At 39.2% G+C, this 21999-nt stretch overlaps 1 long non-coding RNA gene across 1 annotated transcript; it reads left to right on the top strand.

Annotated features, from left to right (window-relative positions):
* Positions 1–9232: 9232 nt before the first annotated feature.
* On the top strand, positions 9233–17739 carry LOC141954035 (uncharacterized). The gene is made up of 2 exons (XR_012632069.1): positions 9233–9341; positions 17482–17739. It is a non-coding gene; the product is annotated as an uncharacterized LOC141954035 (long non-coding RNA).
* The last annotated feature ends 4260 nt before the right edge of the window (positions 17740–21999 follow it).

Here is a 21999-nt window from a genome sequence, read left to right on the forward strand (position 1 = left end):
CACATCATCACATCCCTTTCCCATCATGGTTCTATGTGCCCTGAAACAGCCCACTGACACTCCACAGCAATTAAATCACTCTATATCAAGGTCTCAATGAACCCAAAAGTCTGTGAGGTTGTACCTTGCTGGGAGGAGAGGCTGCTGTCAGGGCCCTGATAGGTCTTAATGGCCCCAATCAGCCTCACCTGAGGCCTCCACTCACACACCCTTTCCACAGGGTCCAGGAGAATTATTTAAGCTTAGTCCTGGGCTGTCAGTGCCTGTCTGATTTCTGTTGTAGGGGTATTGATTGCCAGCTCAGTTACTGTTGTGCTTGGCCATGAACCCTAAAGCTCTAGCCTGTGATCTGCAGGCTGACTTCCCAGTATGAACTCAGTCCTGCCTTGTCACTGTGGTCCTGTTTGATGATCATTGTATTGTTACTATCATTGGCCTTGGTTACTGTCATTGGACCTGACCTGCAGATTGACTTTTTGGCTTGACCTTGGGCCTGCCTCATTGCCATGCATTTACCTGAGGATCTGGACTCCTGGCTAAACTTAGCAGCCATCTGTTTTCCTTGATCACTTTCTTGGGTACTGTGGGACCTGGCATTGGCTGGAGTGACCCCTGTTCTGCTGACCATGTTTTCATGTCCCCGAGGGGGCAGCTGGGCTTTGCTGTTCCCTGACAGGTGGAAGGGTTGGTTTGTGGAAGGTGGAAATCTCACTTGCATCGCTCTGATATAATGTACTCTGAATGTACAGTTCCTGATTTTTACCTGATTTCAGGTTGTTTGGGGGTTTTTTTTCAGGTTTTTACCTGATTCACTTCCTAGCCCCATCACTGCCATCCTCAATTACGTTCCTTTCCTCCAAACTACTGGAAAATAACTTCTAGTATGGTACGTCTGCAAATCTTATGTTTATTCAGTCAAGCTATTTATGAATATGCTGACTAGGTTCCTACTTGAGGAAAAATTTCTGTAACACCTTGCATGATACATCTCTTCCAATTTGATGTTAAACCATGAATATATCTTTCCAATAAGCTATGTCTATCTTTCAATTCCCCACCTTAATGTTGTATTTTTTCCTCAGCTTCATCTTGACAGCATCATGGAAGATTTCTATTAAAGTCATAACATGTACTATCATACAGAAGAAGAGCTAGCTTATTCTGAAATAATTCATTACTGAAAATGCCATGTTGTTATTTTCCATTGTGTTACTTTCGAGTTGCTTACAAAGCTGTTTATCAGTTCCAGCAGCTTTTTGGGATCCAAACTCAGATTGTCTGGTGACAGCTCACCTGTGTATACCACCTCTCCCCTGCCAAAAAAAAAAAAAAAAAAAGCAGCTATATCTAGTCTTCCAGAACCTCATTCTCATTCATCCATTCAACAGCGCTCAGAGATAACTGGACTGATACTCTTGGACCAAATCCTCAAACTATCAGAAGCTGAATTTCATTTGTTTATGCCTAGTTGAAATCATCCAAGTACCTTCTAACCTGTTCACTTTCTGTTCTAGTCAGAGCCTTTGTTAGCTATATTAACCCAAGTTAAACTTTTTGTTGAAGACTAACACAGAAGAGATCTTAAACACACTGGCCTTCTTAACATTATTTCTTATTAGTTTTTCGCTTGCCTTTACCTTATTCTCTAGCTCTGCCTTAGCTTTTCTGACTCTGTTGATAACCTCTTGTGCTTATTCTTTCTTCTCATCTTTAGTAATTTGATTAATTTTATGCTTTTTGTAGGATTTCTGCTTCCCTATGTTCTTTTATGTCTTGCTATAAAACCGCCTTTTCTGGGGCTTCAGACTTCATATCTGACAGTGATGGCTGATGGTCAACAGCAAGCCAAGGGTGCAAGGAATTAAAGTGAAATGGCACTAGTCTGGTGAAACATTTTTTGCAACAACTCTATTCCTTGGGCATTTAAACATCCCACAGAAGACCAGTCCACAGCTTCAGTGTAAGCCCAGTGCTTTCCTAAAAGCAACCTTTTTAAAAACTTGGAAGTAAGTGTTAGAAATATTCAGACCTGAGTTTAAGAGGAAATCACAAGTTTTCATTTTTTAAAAAACTCCATATTTTATAAAAGTATCTTAGAATGCAGAAAAGCAGGATATTTTCTTCCTTGTCTTTATAAAACTCCCTTTTACTTATTTATGTTTAAACTGAAAGTTCAGACTACTTGGATATCTTTCAGTTTATAAAAATTGCTTATCTTCTGTTCAGACTTCATTTATTCCATGAATTCCCCAGTTCTGGATCATCAAAATCCTTTCCTAGATTGTTTTTACACAGAAACAAAATGTAATCAATGAATAATTATTACTCATAGGGTGTTACATGCTTCAGTGTTATGACTTGTGGTTTTTTTCTTTTTTGTTTGTTGGTTTAGAGCTGAGCCTAACAGTACAACCTAGCCATTTACAAGTAATGCTCAGAATATCTGGTGGTACTAGAGGTGCTACAAGTTCTTTAAAACAATCTACTGCCTTATCCTTTCCTCCTTTGGGTTAAACATTGCTCTGCATGAGAGATGTTTATACTTTGTTCTGGCTAGATAAACTTTCTATAACAAAGGCTCAACATTAAGATCTAGCTAATATTTGCTACAATACTTATCGCAGATTAAGGTGTGGCTACACACAGTGCTGATTAAACAGCTCTTCAAAATGTACCCAAAGTTTTCTGGGAGCCTACATACAATATATACCACACAATTCTGACTAGTACTTGTACTTTGATAAGGGAGACATACCACTTGCACAAAGAATGTGGGGGTTTGCAATTTTTTTCCTGGATTGACCTTTTTTCCATTGTTATAAAGAATATATAATAGCTATGTATACAGATATTTTAACACTTTTGGAAAATTATAATACCTCTAGTAATGCTATCTTTTCCTATGTTCTGCCCATTTCTCCATAGTGGCCTGGGTATCAAGTACAGCACTCACTGTCATTACTGAAATTCAGTATCCAAGTGCCAAGGTAGGGTTAAACAGCTATTCTTTCTCCCAAACAGGCTTGTAGTGCCTAATACGGGTCCTAAACCTGAAATCAATAATGATTGATCCGCAGCAGGAACATTCTGCTTTTGTCTTCAATTTTTATGACTGAAGCTATTGAAACAACTCATTTAACAAAACTGACACTGGAAACAAATGAGAGGCTTAGACCAGATAAAGGAAGAGAAAAAACAAAAGACCTTTTTTTTAAACTGGGACGCCTTGTGTAAGGAGTTGTGAAATTGAATACAGGATAACTAATATCTGAATGATAATTATGACCTCAGTTACACATTTATAGTATAGGAGAGCAGGTTTACACCTCTTTCAAATAATAATTTTTAGTATATTAATTATGCCAAAGGTTATATGCAAATGGAATTTCAATTCCTAAAATGTCATTTGGGGAACGAAATAATGACTTCTTCGCAAATGTCAAATTACTAAAAAAAACCACCACATTTTTCAGAAACCTTCTACTAACCAAGTCACTTAATCAGATAAAGATACTGGTTCAGGAAAAAAAAGTCTCTCAACTGCTAGTTACAAATAGATAATGACTAGCAAAATATGCTGCTTTTCCTACACCAAATGTTTTTGACTATTTGTGCATTCATTAAAAGAATGACCATTTGGAAGAAGTAGTGATGTGAGAAGAAAATATCGTACTTTTGACTTCACAGTCTACTGTAACACCAAAGTATTCAATAGAAATGCTCACTAGACAATATCTAAGAGTCAATTCTGGTTTTCTTTATTCCATATCACTGTAGAGCAGATATTGCATATATTTACAGAATTATAAATCAGTAAACTAAGTAGTCTTGTGGAAGTTTTCATCTTCACTGCCTATGTGTTGTGTTGTTTACAGAGTTCTTGAATTTTTCTTGAACTTTAACCTTCCATGTCTGTATTGACAATGGCGATTATCTAGATTATGGTATGAGTGCGAAGGGGCACAAAGAAGAGTGAAATAAAATCATCCAACATTTATACCATTGCTCTTTGTTCTTAAACAGCAAAAGGCAGAAGAATCTCTGTTGAAAGGTTTCTGTGTAGAAGTTTTCAGAGACTTTTTCACATTCATGTCAAACCAATAGGAAGAGGGATATTTTGCTATTTTTATGTATGTGATTTGATTTTAATGGATAAGGTTAAGAATTTCAGAATCTGAACTACGTGTATACAGGAAGCATTATTTGTCTCATCTGGTACATCATCTCATTCATTTATTTTAAAGAAACTTAGAAAGGAAACCTGCTAAACAGAAAGATATCACTCAAACTGTCAACAGCAATGTATTTGTTTAATATTTCTTTTCCTGTGTTAGTTTATCTACCAAATTTCAGATTAAAAATGTCATTTGTTTAGTAATGTGATTATATTTGGATTAATTGTAATATGACTCAAGTATCAGAAGTTACTGACTCAAGTATCACAGTTATAGATATACAAAGGGGCTCTCAAAATATCACATAATCTACTTCCTATTTTTTAGCAGATCAAGTGTGTCTAAATAATTTGTGCAGATACTTGTCTAACTTTTTCTTATTAACTTACGGTGAAAGAGATTCCAAAACTTTTCTATAGTCCTAGTACAAGCTAGTTGTACTATCTTAATAATGAGTTTTACCTCTAATCTGAGTTTTACCTAATCTTAGTTTTTCCCCAGTAACTTGATTTCCTCTGATCATTTCCTAAGGGAATATTTAGACCCTTATGAAAACCATAGTTTCCATAACCCCAGAGGAAGTCTTCTGTGATCTCTCTCCTTGCCATGTCCTCTCCCAACAAATGAACAAATCCAGTTTCTTTTGTCTTGTTGGTCTCGCACCTGAGGTACATTTGGGTGAAAAAGGGTTTTAAATTTAAGCATGGTACTTCATCTCATCTTCTCCCAACACAGAACAGACCAGAAGATAGGTGGGTTCTGCGGCCACTGTAATTTTCAACCTTGGAGGAATTGTTCTGAAAGGCAGAGAAGCCCCCCAGTCAGACCAGCGACATACATTTGTGCCTCTGGAGCTCTAAGACCAGCGCTAAAATGGTGATGAGTGAGACTTCTAGCAGAATTTTGGCACTAGCATGCCTTCATGGCACTTGCCTGGCTGGAATCAGGAGTGCTGATACAGAGGTTTGTTGACATCGACTATGAGAGGGAGAGGACCCCAAAAGTCTCTGAAAGTGTTGATTTTCCCTGGTGGAGGTCTTTTGGGATGTCCAGCAATGAGAACCTCAGAGCAGTGCTAGAGACTACAGTCTTTACTGGACTCTTCTAGGTAGTGATTCTGGGAATAAGGGTGTCCACACATGTGCCAAGCTCAGAGACATAGTGTTTCTGAGGTTTAACACTTCCCTCTTAGATCAGAGACTTAAGATATAACTGGTGTAAACTGATTAAGGTATTTGTTGATTAATGAATACAATACAAGGAAATTGGCAAAGAATGGCAAAATTGTCAATAATCAAATTAGCTAAATAGCATACTGCTAACATTAATTCATGATTACAATTGTGCAGGCTATTATGTACTGCTATGAAGCTGTTAACTATTGTTCTTAAATCTAGTGAATCAGATAAAAAGACCCTATTGAATTAAAGTTCTGTAAGTATGAAGGTGCAAGTCTATTTCTCCCCACACGAAGTCAGATAGCCATATACCTGACAGAGAACCCAGTCGGTTGTCCCAGTGAACTTGGTATTTGCTGATCAGATTCACTATCATTTGTAGGCATCCACATACTACTGTCAGAGAGTTGCCCTATATTTGTCTTCTGATGATTTCATCCCTTATACTCCATTTTTTTCTGAATTAGATGGACCTTTACACATCCCTCGCATCTCTTTAATGGTTGGACTAGGTGATCTTCAAGGTCTTTTCCAACCTAGATGATTCTGTGATTCTTCTTCTCCATGCAAACTCCTCCCGAATTAACAACCTGTCCCTAATTACTTCTCTTTTTTTTTCATATTAGTTCCAGTTTTGCTGCATTCATACTCAAATTTAACATTTCTGGGGTAGATATCACCATTGCAACCAATAACAATAGGAAATGAGTAAAGATACTACTACTACTACTGCTACTACTGCTACTATTACTACTACTACTAAAAGTGGAAGGTGATAACAGAAAGATTCAGTAGGGCATGGCAAAAGAAGGTAGGTTAGGTAAAGATGAGAAAGGATTTTGAAACAGAAGATGGGTGGATAGGTGAGAAAGGAGCGATGAATTTGTAAAGAATTGAAGGCTGGAACTCCTCAGTAAATATGAAGGTACATGTGATATTTGATCCTTTATATTGCCTGAAAATCATTTCAAGGTGTTGCATGAGCTCTTGGTGGTTAAATGGTTGGTATGCTCTGGAGTAGTTCAACTCAATGTGATCAACATATTGGTTTGGATTTTTATCCCTCTTTAAGACATGGAGACTGCTTGGTAAGCACTTGGAGACAATCTTCCAATTCTAGGTTGCTCTGAAAGGCACCTAGTTTGGGTCTATGAAAACTGCACTCTGAACAGAACCAATGCAAGTTAAGTGAGGACTACTGGGTGATTTGTTTAAAGAACATTCTCCTGGTCTGAGCCAAAATGCTAATGTAGATCAGGTTCCATCAGTTCAAACCACTAGCATCCTGATCAGAGCATCTAACCAGGGATCTCTTCTGAAGACAAAAGTCTTTGATCAAGATGCAAGAGTTCCTAACATCAGCAACGCTTAGCAAGAAGATAGAATGAAAATAATGACTGTTCCACTCTGAATGGCTGCCTGTGGGTTTGAGCTGAATGTATATCTCCTTATTTTTGCAAGCAAGGATATAAAGGAGAATGCATTATCATGTGATAGACTGTAGTGTTAGAAATAGGGGTAGAAAAAAGATTAGGAAACTCTAGCATGCATAATGAGAGCTTTGCCCTGAGGAAGTGGATAATCAAACATTAAAACCTGAGATTTCCTTTCATGCTATCATAAATTCTATGTGCACATTTATTTCCACTTAAAAAAGATACCTCCTTTTTTCCTGTTTTTCCTGAGTTTCCTTCTTGATCAGAGAACACATACATGAAGATTTCCTTACTTATCCCTTTGTTTAACATTTATATTGTATGGTTTTATTAGCACAATCCTATCCTCAGAGTGCCTCTTTCAACTTCAGCTTTCTGAAGACCTTCCAGAAAACCTCATCTACCATATTAGAAGAGATGCCAAGTACATAGTCTTCATAATGCCTGTGAAACTCTTTTTGTTGCATGAGCACTGTACAAGGATTTCCTGTCTGCTCATAAGTAAAAGTGGGAGTGAGTGAAAGTAACTGGAGCAAGAGTCACTGGATGGTTTTATGGGGCAACTTCTAGGTGTGCTTAGCACACTCTTCATGTCCCAAGGAATATACAACCTCAGTAGTCAAGACACAAAGAATGATCAGATTGAAATTAAGAGATGAGATAACAAGCAGAGATGTACATATTATTATCATTTTATTATCATCGTATTATACAGTTGATTATGACCCTGTGCACAAAATACATGCCCATTCAACATACATCTGCAGTAGAAAGCTCTAAGATCCCAGAATAACTATGAATGATTCTGTGGTGGTTTGACCTTGGCTAAATGCCAGGTACCCACCAAGTTGCTCTATCACTTCCCCCCGCTCCGTTTTTTTCTCAACAGGGCAAAAAGGGGGAAAGAAAATAAGATAGGAAAACAAAACAACCCTTGTGGGTAAAACAAAAGCAGTTTTAATGTAAGCAAAGAAAGGTCTGTGCATGGAAGCAAAAAGAAAACAGATTTATTCTCTACTTCCCATGAACAGGCGATGTCAGGCCTTCTCAGGAAGCAGGGCTCCAATATGCGTAGTGGTTGCCTCGGAGGACCAAGGGTGACCCCACCCCCTTCCTCCTTTCTCCCAGCTTTATACTGAGCAGACGTCATATGGTATGGAATATCCCTCTGGTCAGTTCAGGTCAGCTGTCCTCGTTGTGTCCCCTCCCAAGATCTTGCCCACCCCGTCCCACTTTGGGGGGGGAAATGTCAGAAAGAGCCTTGGTGCTGTGTAAGCACTACTCAGCAGTAGCCACAACACCAGTGTGATATCAACACCCCGCCAGCTCCCAACATAAAACACAGCACCATGAGGGCTGCTACAGGGGAAAACCAATTCCGGCTCAGCCAGACCCAGTAGAGATTCTCATTATTCTGGGTGAGCTGTAAAGACACACTGAATCTTAAACACCTTAAAATGTCTCAAGCTGAAAGGTGGGTGAAATAGAGGCCAGCATAGCTGCATGCTTTGTATTATGCTGGATTGAACTAGGAGTGCTTCACAACCAAGAAAATCTCCCTGCCAATGAACAAGAAAGTAACAGGGAAGCTTCTCATAGATGTTTTTTGAACATAACTCTGAGCAGGCCAGCTAAAACAAAAGTGCTCACGTGAACTGTGTAGAACATATGCTCAACATGAAGTACATAGTTTTATAGATAAGCTTGTGAATGAGTAGGTGCAAAGGCCTGTGCAACACATACCAAGCTAGGAATTCCAGGTGTTCTGCAACATGGAGGTGCTCAGTTCACACCAGCTGGGAGTAGCCATTGATAGGATAGACATGAGCTGTTTGGACCAATTGCTAGAAGAGGAATTGCTCCCTCAAGGAGATCATAAGGACATAATAGATGTAGTCTTTGCTTATGCTGCGGGCTTCTGAAGTGCTAAGGCTTGGATAATAGGCCTAAGCCAGAGTTGACCTATAGATGAATCCTGTATATTTTATAACTGATAACCATTGTGCTAATAGGTATTATACTAAGTTATAGCAAACCACCTATTCTGATGTTAAAGTTGGAAGTATTGAAGCCTGAGCAACAGGCCCTGAACCGAAACTGCTAACCCAGTATGTAGTCATTAGTGAAACGTACATAGAAGTTGTAGCTTAAACATCATAAACCATGTCTATCTTGAATGTATCCTTCTTTGTGTGTGTGAGCAAGATAACAGGGCCACAGAGACAGTTGTCTGGCCCTGTGACCTGGTGTGTGACCTTGCTCATAAATCAACTAGATAAGCAGGGAAACTCCCTTAGCTTCTCCCTTGAGCCCTGGCCAGGCTCTGAGGGAACCTAATGTGAGATGGAAACCAGATATTTCCGCTTAAAACAAAGGTGCCAGCTATTCTGGCTAGCTGATTTTTAGGTATATAAGGCTGGACCCACTCACAGTGACTTTGGAAGCCTCACCTATGGGTGGACGCACCGCGTAGGATTTCCCACTTGCAGGGACAGGCTCTCCAAATCCTCGCTGTAACCGGGGCTCCCCAGCGACTGCGGATCTGGATGATGGTAATGTATGCAAGTGGTGATGTATCTTTCTTAATCACTATTTTCTCTCTCAGGTAGTAATGATTTGATGCATTACCCTGTATTTTCCTATTTGTTTAAGTGCACTATTCTGTCTTTTCTTACTGTATGTTTTCTGTATTATTCTGTTATATTATTTAGCTATTTCTAGTAAAATATGCCTGCTCTTTTCACTCTGGTGTCTGAGTGTAATTGATATCCCTAATCAGCAAAGCAGCTTCATATTACTCATCCTGTTCCTGCTCTTCTCTCCACTGTCTGTTACTTTTTTTGGTTGGTTAGGTGTTTTTTTCTACTCTGAGCAACATCTTATCATATAAGTCCCTTGTTGCCCAGTCTCTTCCATCCTGGCCTCCATTTGTCTCTGCACCCAGGCTACCTCTTCTCCCTAGGTTATTTCTGTGTGTTTTGTTTGGTTTGGTTTTTTTTTTCCCCGTATTACTTTTCTCATTCTCTTTCTCCAGCCCACATCCATTTCTTCCTCATTCTCTCCATATTTTCTGCCTTACATCTTGCTCATTTAAGAACTCCTGCTCTCCTTAATTAAGAACTAGAAACTCTAGGGTGAAGAGAGATCAGTTGTAGGGAGGGTGGAGTCACTGTCCCATCCCCTCTCCTGGAATTAAGAAATTCCCCTTCCAGGAATTAAGTGCAATTGCAGAGAAATGGTGGGCAATACTAGTTTACATTTTGCTACAACTTTGTTGATGCTGTTGGTTGTATGATTTTTACTTATTGTGTAGCTTAGAAACTTGAATCATACTGCTAAGTATAGAGAAATCAAAGCTATGGATTCTGACAAGAAGAAATATGTTTTTTCAATACCTAAACAGAGCAATAAAGAATAAGGTGCAAATATTGATTTCATATATTGCTATCATTCTTTACTTAAACATGTTCACTGAGACAGTGATGTCGGTGGTCAATGGCATTACAGTGATACAATGGTTATTGCTGTACCCTGGACTGTAGCTGACCTGGGACTGATATAACCATTAACATGCCTTGAAATAAAATCATTGGATATATATCCAGAGCTAAATTTAGACAATGATGTTTATGAGCAAGTTTGAGGAATAAGTCTTGTAGAAGGACAGTTTAGTAGACTTTTCCTTATGATCCAATAAACTGCTACTGCATTTTACCACAAAATGATATCTTGGAGCACAGATATGTAGCAGAAAATAAATATACCATACGTCAGGATCCAACCCAGCAGTAGATCTTTACCTCTTCTGGTCTAGGTTTTACTTCTATTTTTTCCTCTTTTTTCACACTGAAATGAGAAGCATGTTTGCACTAGGTAATTAAGAATCCAATACTTGGATTCTTAATCCTCCAGCAGGAGGGAAGAATGTGGTTGTTGTTCCGAACTATAACAGAGATAAGAGCTAGGTTTTTATGCCAGGGACACAGATGCCCATGTTAGGTTTATACTCTGTAATTTTCTTTGCCACATGGCACATTGTACACAGTTATTCTTGAGATGCCCTCATTTTTCCAATGGTAAAATCTGCATTCATTGGACATACATAAAGTGGGCTGTACAAATGATCACAAAATTTTGTTCTGCAGTCCAAACGGCTTCTCCCTAGCACATCATAGGTAAATATTGTAACACTTAAACAATACAGTTTCCCCACGTTCACTTTAAAATTTCAGATCATGGATTGAGGAACAAAAGGTGAATATGAAATAGATTTAACACAATGAATATGAAAAGATGCCATACCCAGAAAACTCTCTGCTGGGAGAACAACATAAACAGTCAACACAAGTTGTAACATTATAGCACTGCTTATAACTAACTGTTCCCAGGTGTTTTTACATCACAGTTAATTAACCACTTTGCATAGTATTTCATGATTAACAAAGAGCTCTTTGAGATGCTTGGTAATAGCTCTCAGTATGTAAAATAGGAATAGCAGTTCCTTCTTAAACCTCTGCGTTTTTAGAGAAGTGCACCAAAAAAAAGTTGTCAGAAAGGGCTAGAAAGTGTCAGAAAGCTTTCATCAGTCTAATGGAGCCCGTGAAGGATGGCTAAACACAAGATAATGGTGTACTTGCAAGCCTTCATCTTTAATGATGCTGAAATTTGAGATCATTTTATATGTACACTTGGAAAAGTGGTATAAGAGTCCTCAGAGTCAGTACTGTCAATACTGCTCTATCTCTTTAAGCTAAAGGGTTTTGTTCTTTCAAAGTTGTTACACAGTGCTGTTAGGCTGAAAGCAAGGCATATTCAATGCAATTCATACAGGAACAAAATAGACAAGTGTGCGATGCTGAGGACTCTCGCTGCAGAATTGTCAAGAATGCAGGGCTGATGAAAAGACTGGAGCCAATTGCGCAGTCTGGGGCTGGACTTGTAAATCTGTGTGGGGGCAGAGAATATGTGTGGAAGGGAGTCGGTAACAGAAGTCTGACCCTGAAAGAGACTCACAGAGTGAGGGACAGGAACTCAGGGAGAGACTGTGGCTGAGCTCTGAACTGAGAAGATCTGGAGGGGAAGAAAATAATTAGAAGCTTCTGAGGAAGAAAAAGAGGATGAAGACTTTTAAGATATGGTCTGGGTCTCATATATCCTCATATAAGGATATGTTGCTGGGCAACAACGTTGGAAATAAAAGTGGAAGGAGGATTAGAAAGCAAGGACAAAAGGCAAGGTACCCAGGAATGTCACAGTGCTCTCAGGTGCTGCTACTGGTGTCCCCCACTGGGGGGTCTCTGCATAGTCCCTTTATGTTATCTTTGGTTTTTATTGGTTGCTCCATCCAACTGGGATTAATTAATTTAACGGGCATGCTTTTCTTCTAGGCTGATACTACTCTAGATAGGTGATGTCTTCCCATTTTAGTCCAAGTCAAGCAATTTTACAACATTTGATGACATGGTGTTAAGCAGACTATTCTGACAGAGGACATGTGGTCTCCTCCACAAGGTGGGATGGGAAGCAACCACTATGGTACCAGAAATGGCATGGCTCAAACAAAGATAAAGCTCCTTCTCCTGTAGAAATCCTTGTTGGCAGAGGCAGTTAAATGTGACTGTGACCTGTGTGTTAGACAGAAGAAGCAGTAAAGTGGTGCTTTCCAGATTGGGCTGCTGATGGCATGCTTTCCAAGAAATGAAAAGTTTTGTAGGATAAATTTTCTTGGACTGTATCAAACCACATGTGTAGTAAGGTTATGCAGTTTGAAGGATCAGACAGTATCTATCCTGAAGTAAAATTCTTGAACCACAGGTAGCATAAGCACCAGCTGCTCTGGTAAATTGATCTGCTTTCATTGTACCGTTTCCCACTGTTCATACAGGCAGTATGTCCAAACTTTCTGGGCATCTCCTATAATCCCCTCATTTACAGAAGTCCTGAGCATTCACAGCTTCAACTGAAGTTAATGACGCTTGTGTATATGTTATTATATATTCATGTCTGTTGTGTATAGTACATATATATAAAAACAGTGCTGCATAATAAAAATGTTCTGATATTTGGGCAAAAAAGCTTGACTGGATATGCAACATTATTGAATACTTTTGAAAAGCAGAATTTGTAACATTTGTACCTTTTTAACAAAAGTAGAAAAGAAGGGAAGATTTATTCCTTTGTTTTCTTTCTTCTTTGTGTAGTATTATATAAAAAGCTGAATAGAAGCATTTAGTTATGACCTCTAAGAGACTTGTAGAGATGTTACTCTCCATTTAGGCCTCAAGGAGGGCTTATGCAGAGATGAAATTTGTGATTCAGTCTGTCCTTACTGAGGTCATCATTCTATTCTTGAGAGAGAAGATGACCTCATAATCTACCTTCTTGATCTCTTCCCTGTCTCATTTAAGTGCAGTTTGAAACTAGTGCAAGACAAAACTTTTCCATGAGTACATATTTTTCAAATATTGGCTTATACAATTAATATCCATTATTAACTGGAGGTTCTTGTGCACAAAGTCCTCATATTCCATGCATGCAGAGGCCACCACTGGAAAAGTGGCTAGGTAGGGGTAAAAGTGTCTTGGTAGGGGTTGGCTCTCTTGAGGGATGCCTGGCAGAGAGATCTAGATCGATTGAAGCATTGGGCAATGATTAATGGGATGAAATTTAACAAGTCAAAATGATGGATTCTGCACCTTGGATGGAGTAAAGAAGTACAAATTGGGAGAGGAGTGGCTGGAGAGCAGCCCTGCAGAAAGGGGTCTGGGGGTGCTGGTGACAGCAGGCTCAGTATGAGCCAGCAGTGTGTGCCCTGGCAGCCAAGAGGGCAAACCACATCCTGGGGTGCATCCAACACAGCACAACCAGCCGGTCAGAAGAGGCGATTGTCCCGCTGTATTCAGTGTTGGTGCAGCTTCACCTTGGGTACTGTGTGTGGTTCTGGGCCCCACAATTTAAGCAGGATGTGAAGGGCCCTGAATGAGCCCAGAGGAGGGCAAAAATCTGGTGACAGGGCTGGAAGGAATGTCCTATGAGGAGTGGCTGAGGACTTTGGGCTCGTCCAGTCTGGAGAAAAGGAGGCTGAGGGGCAACCTCATTGCTCTCTACAGCTTCCTGAGGAGGAGAAGCAGAGGGGAAGGTGCTGATCTCTTCTTCCTGGGATCCAGTGACAGGATGTGTGGGAATGGTTCAAAACTGTGCCAAGGGAGGTTTGGACTGGACAGTAGGAAATGTTTCTTTACCAAGAGGGTGTTCAAACACTGGAACAGGCTTCCTAGAGAGGTGGTCAGTGCCCAAAGCCTGTCAGTGTTTAAGAGGCATTTGGACAATGACCTTAACAACATGCTTTAACTTGGTCAGCCCTGAATTGGTCAGTTGGACTAGATGATCATTGCAGGTCGCTTCCAACTCTCTTCTCTTCTCTTCTCTTCTCTTCTCTTCTCTTCTCTTCTCTTCTCTTCTCTTCTCTTCTCTTCTCTTCTCTTCTCTTCTCTTCTCTTCTCTTCTCTTCTCTTCTCTTCTCTTCTCTTCTCTTCTCTTCTCTTCTCTTCTCTTCTCTTCTCTTCTCTTCTCTTCTCTTCTCTTCTCTTCTCTTCTCTTCTCTTCTCTTCTCTTCTCTTCTCTTCTCTTCTCTTCTCTTCTCTTCTCTTCTCTTCTCTTCTCTTCTCTTCTCTTCTCTTCTCTTCTCTTCTCTTCTCTTCTCTTCTCTTCTCTTCTCTTCTCTTCTCTTCTCTTCTCTTCCTCTGTATGCAAAGATAGCCTACACAAAAACCAGGGCTTTATACTTGGAATGGTTGTTCTTTGGGATTTTGGGCAGAAATAGTTGACCAAATGAGAAAAAATGGAGAAATAAAGAGAGTCAAAATGCCCCATATTTGTAAATGAGCACTTCATCTGAAATTGGAACAATAATTACCTGTCTAGTTTTACATACTCTGAAATCAAACCAATGGAAAAACAAAGAGTATAAGGCAGAATATAGCTGTAGGTCCCAAGTCCTCTTTTTCAACCTCCAAATAATATTCTGCAGAAGACAAAAACCTCACTGAAAAGGTTGATTTTAACACCTGGAACAAAAATATTTTAAGTATTGGCACATGAAAAAATAAAAATTCTTTTTCCTTCTTTCATGTGAAATTTGAAAACAATTTTTTGGTTTTGTGGACTCTTTCTTTTTTGTTCTTACTCATGGATATTTTCATTTTGGTATAATTCAGTCAGATTTAGAAAAAGCTCAACATTTTTCCAGATTCTTGTCCTGCTGTTTTCTCTGAAAATCCTATTTATTTTTAGTGACTTTTAGTCTACTGTGAAGAAAATAAATACACTGACTGAAAGTAGACTAAAAAGGACCAGATGAAGGTAGAGTATGGCCACTAATCCACAGGCAGTATTTTCCTGAAAGAAGTATACTTCCTGTAGATAGAGAAAGCTGTAGCAAGAAGTCATTAAAATGCTCCTAAATATTGATGTGAGGAAATGAAGCAGCAAGGGGATAAGGAGACTGGCTTTAAAGTGTAAGCTTGAAGCAAAAAGACAACTATGACTCACACAGCTGTGCTGTCCTCAATGAATTTAGCACTGTAATCAACAGTATATACACTTGTCTCCTTTCAATCAGGTAAAACAGAAAAGGTTTAGTCACATTTTCTATTCATCTGCTTTTCAAATTCTGTAAGATCAGTATGTCCCACAGTTATTTTAGATTCAGTAGTACTTCCTTTCAGTTAATATTAAAGTAGATTCCCAGTGACTGCATTTTGGGAATGTATTTTCTGCCTTGTCTGGGCTTCTGTGCATAACTTTTAATTAAAATGTACAGAGTAGCTGGTTAAAATCCTACACTCCGTCTACATAGCTGTATTATTAATACATAAATATAAATAATAGTAATGCATGTTTTAATCCTAATTTCCTAAGGAAGTTTATTTGAGTGAGTTTTCAGTTTCTTGTTCAGCCCTAAAAGCTTTTGATTCCTTCTTAAACTTGATTTGGCAGGACGGTAGAGATACCAAAGACAGGCAGGTGCTGGAAGCATTGTGAACCCTGAGGAGGAGTGAGAGGAGAGGAACTGGAAACTGAGCTGGCCTCTGCTCCTCTGTGGCAGAGTCCCCAGCAGGCACCCAACAGCCAAGAATGTTGCTTTGTGCTTTTCTGCTGGCCAAGGACAATGGAGAGGCCTGAGAGCACTGTCAGGGCAGCAGGCAGCAGCACTGCCAGTGAAGGGAGTGGAGAAGATGGCAGGCACGGTGGTGAGGGTGATGTCTGGCAGGACAGGAGAGGGATGCTGCATGCTAACTGTGGGATATCGCAGGGGATGGGATGCATTTCTGCAGGAAAATAGGCTTTGGTTGATATGTCACTTAAAGGACAAATATGTTTAAAAACTTTTGTTTGACAGAAAATAAGAAGTTACATTTTATTTTAATGAAATCCCTGAAAAGCTATATAAATATCTGTGGTTTTCCTTGTTTTGTATTGACTAGTCTTCTTTCTCTAATCAAAATAGAAACATAAATAGGAGCTTGAATTTCCACAAGTTGAGTAATTTGTCATTTTGCTTGAAAAATTATTCCTAACCCTTTGATTTTTATTAATTTTTTTTTTTTTTAACCAACTTAATATCTGTTTTGTTTCTTGTCATTTCATTGATGATACACTGGTGAAAAATTACTACAGGATACCTGCCATATCAGTTCTAATGAGGTATCAACGGGTTGATTTCTGCTTCCAAATTTGTTTGAAAGTGTGTATGTTAATAAAACATTTACAGTTGCTGATTGATCCACGATTCCATATTGAGGTTCATGCAGAGGTTCCTTGCCAACAGTGTAAATATTTGAATATTATAAATATTGCATCTGATTCTTACTCATTGCCTGTACTGGGATACAATCAGCAGGATTGTTTGGATCCAGGTCAGAGCTTGTTAAAGTGTATTAGCTTTCACACTCTAAATCACATTACCAGTATAAATAACACATTTGTATGCTGCAAGGCATAAAGTAGGAAACAAACTTTGGATGTTTTGGTACCTCAGTTACTACTTTACTGTTTTGTAGTAATAGGGCAAGTAAATCCTCTTGAGTTAATGAATGCTTAAAATTAAGGCTCTAGAATAGTATTTAGAAGACTTGTTTCCACTCTTGTATTTGCCACAGCTTCTGCATTTGACCTTTGGGCAAGATCATTAGGGCTTTCCTCTGTGCATTTAATTCACTGTCTGCGAAGTGGTGATAATGTTACATACGGCTAGTAGGAGGTAAAAGCATTCATGCTCATAATGAATTGAAATACCATAGTAATATAAGACAGGGAAGGGTAAGCAAACATGTAGAGGTGTTTTGCTCCCAAAGTGTCTTGTCTTTTTCCCTGGTTCTGCTTGAAACACAGCTATTTTCCTTCCCTACCAGAACTAGTATTTCGGGGATCAGTATGAGTGTGCTTCTGGCCAAAATCCCCCAGTAAATACATAGAGCCATCTCTAGTCTAACTCTTGCTCCAGGCAGCACTGACTTCAAAGCTAGATCAAGCTGCTCAGGAGTTTATCCAGGCATGTTTTGAAAATCTCCAAGGATGGAGATTTCCCCATCCTCTCTGGGCAACTTGTGCCACTGCTCAGACATGCTTGTGAAGGTGAATCTTTTCCTTCTGTTCACCTGGAATTTTTCTTTTTCTGTCTCCATATTACAGAATCACAGAATCACAGAATTGTTTAGGTTGGAAAAGACCTTGAAGATCACCCAGTCCAACCATCAACCCAACATTAACAGTTCCCAACTACATCATATCCCTCAGCGCTATGTCGACCCTACTCTTAAACACCTCCAGGGATGGGGACTCCACCACCTCCCTGGGCAGCCCATTCCAATGCCAAACAACCTGTTCTGTAATATGTATTGTGGTATTGTCTCTAAATAAAGATTTTAGAGATTTAGAGAGTACTGAAAAGTATTGTCTCTGCTCCTTTCTTTGTGTACCTCTGAGAAGTGTCTGAATCTGTTTTCTCTACAACACCCCTTTGAGTAGAACACAGTAATCAGATCCTCCCGTGCCTTCTCTTCTTTTTTAAGCTATCCATTTAGGCTTTTAGAGCAATTGAGGAGGACATGTGGCATGCTTTTAGGTTTGGCAACGTTTTAGTTTTGATGAAATAAACTGCATTTAAATTGAACAGCAATTTAAAATTATCTGCAAACAACAGGTTTTTTCCAAAGTCTTGAAAGAAGTAACCCCATTGTGAATCCTCATTTTTAAAAAGTGATGTATCTTAATTTCACTCACATCAGAATCACATCGGTTTCTCTGATGTACAGTACTTAGTACTTTGGGTGGTTACATTAGCATTAGATTTTTATATTCAAGAATCAAAGTATGAAAATTCTACTCAGTGTTTAAAAATAATCTCAAGAAAGGGAGTGTCAAAACTGATGGCCAGCAAAGTGACATCAGTGAAGCCTTACACTAAGCTGACTTGCTAGCATGGAGCTTAGAGAATAAGTAGACCACGACAAAATTCTCTCATACTTTTCCACCTCTTCTTTGGTAATAGAATAGGCACAATTGAGGGACACAAAGCCTCATGAATTCATAGCCAAGTTTACAGTAACCCTTGAAAACTTATTTCCAAAACCTTTCACCTCAAACTTGTGTTTTCTTGAGGTAGCTAATTACTGTTGCACCTTGTCTCCATTGAGACTATTTTCATTAATGCTAGTTAAACAATTTTTTGCATATATTTAACAATATAAGATAGGTGTGAAATTGTACTGGTTTTGGCTGGGGTAGAGTTAATTTTCTTCATAGTAGCTAGTATGGGGCTATGTTTTGGATTTGTGCTGGAAACAGTGTTGGTAACACAGGGATGTTTTAGTTACTGCTGAGCAGTGCTTACACAGCATCAAGGCCTTTCCTGCTCCTCACCCCACCTCATCAGCGAGTAGGCTGGGGGTGCACAAGAAGTTGGGAGGGGACACAGGCAGGACAGCTGACCCCAACTGACCAAAGGGATATTCCATACCATATGATGTCATGCTCAGCATATAGAGCTGGGGGAAGAAGAAGGAAGGGGGAACGTTCAGAGTGATAGTGCTTGTCTGCCCAAGTCACCATTACTTGTAATGAAGCCCTGCTGTCCTGGAGATGGCTGAGCACCTGCCTGCCAATAGGAAGTGGTGAATGAATTCCTTCTTTTGCTTTGTTTTTGTGCACAGTTTTTGCTTTACCTATTAAACTGTTTTTACCTCAAACCACAAGTTTTCTGACTTTTAGCCTTGCAATTCTTCCCCCTAATCCACCAGGGCAGAGTGAGCGAGTGGCTGTGTGGGGCTTAGCTGCTGGCTGGGGTTAAACCACAACAGAAATGTAGAGCCTAGAGGAAGACAGTCAGTCACCAAACATAAAGAAAATTTTCACCTTATACTGATTCAAGGGCTTCTTAATAGGCTACAGAAGTACAGACATGTCACCTAGTCTACCAGAACAGCATCTGTAACCCTTAAGAAACAAAGCAGTCCTTAATTTAATGAGACGCATATCTGCTATCTCTTCAATAATAGAAGAAAATTTACTTTTGTAGAAAAAGACTGAAAAAACTCGTCAGGAGTACTGGAGAGAGACTGCTTATAAAGCTAGGGTGCTCTACAGCTAAGACATTCTTTCTGATGCAGCCTAAAATGTAAGAAGATAACATGTATGATGAAACACCTACAGCTGTTTGGGTGAATACAGGAGGTAAGACAGCCACTTTTCTGCACAAGAAAATTAAATGTGGTCTTTTTCTTTCATTTCTTCAGGTGTGTCGTATATAAATACTCATGACTTCCTGGTCTACTGCAGTTGTTTTAAATAAATCATTTCAACCTCTTCTTATCATTTTAATGTTAGTGTAGTTTGAGCTGGATGGCCTTGCACGTTCAGTGGCTAACTTCAAGCTATTCTCCATCTAGGCATGATGGAGCTGACAGTTGCAGTTCTGGACAAAGAATGCTTAGAGGGCAGTAAGCACGGACCACATCGTTTGACATCTCTGTGGAATAGCATTTGCACATGGGCATCACATAAATTACAGTAACAAGAATATTGATAAAAGCCCAGTATTTTAGTGTCGTTGTTGATTCACACATAGCAAGACCAATGAAGGTATTCTGTGCTTCTGCGTAACAGATAACCTGTCTCCTTTTCACTTCTTGGCAGATAAATCATTCCTAAACAAAGAATGCATCATCATAGAAAAGCTGGTGTGTTTTTTGTCATTCTGCTTGCATGCCTGCCTGTGGTAGATTGTTTTTAGAAAAAGAGGTCTGCCTCAGCCATTTTTTGTGACTGTCAGTAACAAAACTGACACAATGAGGAACATGTTTGGACATTACATCTGACTGTTGAAATCAGGAACTGAAGCCAAGCATTCAATTCAATCTGAATTATACTAATTGCAACCACATTAGATTTCTTTAATTCTTGAAATCTGTGATAAAAACTGTGTAAGTAAGTAATGGGTAACTTCTGCAATGATAGACAAGTTCTAGACTATACATTCAGTGTTAGGTGATACATAATCACAATCCTATTGCACTAACAGCACTTCATATCTGCTTATTTAAGAAATGGATTTGTCTGCAAGTCTGGAAAGCTCTATTTAAAATAGACTTCTATGCTCACTTAGCGAAGTCATAAAAGAAGATTGGGTTTTGAGGTAGCAATTTAGTCATCTGGGCTTTTGGCTTATTTGAAACTTCAAAATTTTATTAAAAGCGCATATACACAAAAGAGGGAACATACATTTCCTTGTTTTGGAGAGTTCTAGGCAGGTACTGCTATATAACCAGCTTCTTTGTTCAGGGACATTACGATTGCCTTTCATCATGTACAGCAAGGCAGTGTGCACTATGGCCACTTGAGAATTGCACAGCGCTGCTTAGTGATTATCAAGTAATGGCTGATTGCTTTTGCTAATGGCTTTGCTTTTGATGTTGTTTTGTGTGTCACATCACTTCACATGCAGGATTTTGAAGTGTTTTGCTGAACAGGAGAAGAGTGTTAAGTAAAACCTGTCCTAGAATTCTATTGTTTGTGAATTTAGGGGGTGTCAACTATAGGAGGGATACAGGCACTACACTCTACCATAGTCACCACAGAAGGAATGACAGAAAAATCACAAAAAAAGATATTGAGCTTAGAATATGTAGTTCTTCAAAGAACAGATAATTACTTGTCTCTCATCATGTTACTTCTTGCTATTTGATATCAAGTTATTAATACTCCATGAGGTAGTTTTCATTTTTGAATGTTATCTTGCTGCATTACAAGTAATTCTCCAGTGAGCATTCACAGTTATTGCTCATGTACTGAGGGCTGATTTTTATTTACATAAAATCCATAGTTTCTTTCTGCTTTAGGGGATGTGCTGTGAAACTGAGTATTGATCATGTATAGTACTAATTGTTTCACTTTCAGTTATGTATTATGGTAAACATTTTATATAGAGCTTCTAAAAACATCTATGTATTAATTTTTTGTTTTGATTTCATTAACACTTTGCTCTGATTCAACATGACTGAAGATATTTCTGTCAGGACAGCATCTTCACAGAAATCATCTCTTGTTCTGGAACATTCTGGAATATTTTTCATTAAAATAGCTGGCCACATATGTTGACCTCTTCAGAACAAATAGAGTTTGTCCCATGTGTTTGAAGGATCTAGCCCAAATCACTCTAAGTACTTATCTACTGACTGATACTTATCAGCATTTGATACTATAAGATACCAAGAATTTCATGAGATTCTGCTCTATTCACATTGTAGTGGGTCTGGCAGCAATGGAGTTAATTTTCTTCATAGCAGCCCATATGGTGCTGTGTTTTGGATTTGTGTCCAAAACAGTGTTGATAACACACTGATGTTTTAGCAATTGCTGAGCAGTGCTTGCACAGCGTCAAGACTTTCTCTGTTTTTCACTCTGTGAGTAGGCTGGGGTGCTGGGGTTAGGCAAGAGTTCGGGAGGGGACATAGCCAGGACAGCTGACCCCAGATGATCAAAGCGATAAAACTGGGGCGAGGTGGGGGGCGGGGGGGGCGGTAGCAGGATGAGATTTTCCAAGGTAGCCACTGATCAGAGAGTGCCTGGGCATAGTGAGAGGTGGTGAGTGGTTGCTTTTGCAGCATTTGTTTTCTTCTTTTTCCTTCACTTATTAAGCTGTCTTTATCTAAA

Source organism: Strix uralensis, chromosome 1, assembly GCF_047716275.1.
Source record: "Strix uralensis isolate ZFMK-TIS-50842 chromosome 1, bStrUra1, whole genome shotgun sequence".
Taxonomy (NCBI): Eukaryota; Metazoa; Chordata; class Aves; order Strigiformes; family Strigidae; genus Strix; species Strix uralensis.